This window comes from Gossypium hirsutum, chromosome D08 (genome assembly GCF_007990345.1).
Source record: "Gossypium hirsutum isolate 1008001.06 chromosome D08, Gossypium_hirsutum_v2.1, whole genome shotgun sequence".
In the NCBI taxonomy this organism is placed as follows: domain Eukaryota; kingdom Viridiplantae; phylum Streptophyta; class Magnoliopsida; order Malvales; family Malvaceae; genus Gossypium; species Gossypium hirsutum.
This window is the reverse complement of record NC_053444.1, coordinates 15,586,008-15,587,712: the sequence shown is the minus strand read 5'-3', so window position 1 is coordinate 15,587,712 and position 1,705 is coordinate 15,586,008.

Below are 1,705 nucleotides of genomic sequence, written 5' to 3'. Positions count from 1 at the left end.
TGAATGCTGCACTAGATTCTTGGAAATATTAATGGCACTTATGTTATCACACAAAGTAGTAGCCATATTCAACTCAACACTAAAATCCTTCAACATTTGCTTCATCTATAACAGTTGAGCACAACAACTTCCCACAATAATGTTGTGACACCTCTAACCTGTCTCTGTCGTCAGATTAGCGTTAGGAAGTATTACAGTACAAATCAAAACAATTTACGTCATACAAAAACAATTAATCAATTTTTAAAAATTAATATTTAATTTCAAGTTTTATTCATAGGTTAAATACATCTATGGGACTTAAACCAATTCTACAGGACCTTAAAAATAGTTTGGGAACGATCAGAGACTAATTTGAAACAAAACAAAAAAAAATAGAAAAATCTGAGATTTTTGGAAACAGGGGTCACACGACCATGTGGTCAGGCCATGTGACAAAGCCTAGGTTGCATGGCCAATCGTGTACAAATTGAAATATGGGACACATTGTCGTGTCTTGGCTCGTGTGTCTGCCCATGTGGGTATTCAAAATAACATCACACGGCTGTGTCGCAGGCCGTGTGTCAGACCGTGTGTATATTCAAAGGTAACACAGCTGTGTAACTCTTTGTGACTATGTGGACCAACCTGTACTTAAAATTAATAAAACACGTGGCCATGTGGTATTACCGTATGTGGCACACGGCCGTGTGACAACCCATGTCCCAGGTCGTGTGCTTCCAAAATGACCCCTAATGCAGGCTATTTCATCAACCCTTTTCTTACACACCAAGACAAACCATTTCTGAACACTTTTACACATTAAATCACAATCAAACACACCTAAAACATGCCAAAGTCAATCAACCTATGAGCCTAACCAATATTCCAGCACTTGGCACCACAATTCATACACCAAATCAATTCAGTTAAAATGCTACAAGTTCACACCTTAAATATATAACAAACTTACCAAATAACCATTTCATACACGTTCCTTTATACCATAAACCATCTACTTTCAAGAGGTATAATTAAGTGAAAAACACCACATATTTTCATAAACAGTTACAAACCAAAAGTCAAGGACAAATATATACAAGTAATCTTGATATAAGCTCAAACCATTCCTTATAGACAAAATAGCATAAAACTCCTATTACATGCCATTTATAACAATCAACAAAATAACAAAACATCTACCAAAGTGATGGACGGGTAGTGTGAATGTGCTCCGACTAGATTCCAACCGGTCGAGCCTTCCGATAATCGACAAGAAAGGAAAAACAACTACATAAGCAAATAATGCTAAGTAAGCTCATATAATCTTAAATGTAAACTTACCAATTAGGCTCAATTTATATAAGTACATTACAACACCATTACCATGTTCATAATTTATCCAATTCCTAATTACATCACCAAACTCATAAGTTATTGAATTCATACATGAAACATGTGATTCGTACATATCATGCACATAAACTAGAATCATAGTAATTTACATTACATTATCACCTTTCTAGCATGTATCATTTATTCATTCCAAACAAGCAAATAAGCCAACACTTTCATTTCACATATCATGTTCACATAACATTTCATATAACCCATTAAACCAAATGAAATAACATCGAATACAAGGGAACCATACTCACACAAAGTGTGCTTGTATCTGTAACTGTAACCGTATCTGTAATGCTCACACGAGTCGTGGGTCGGGATA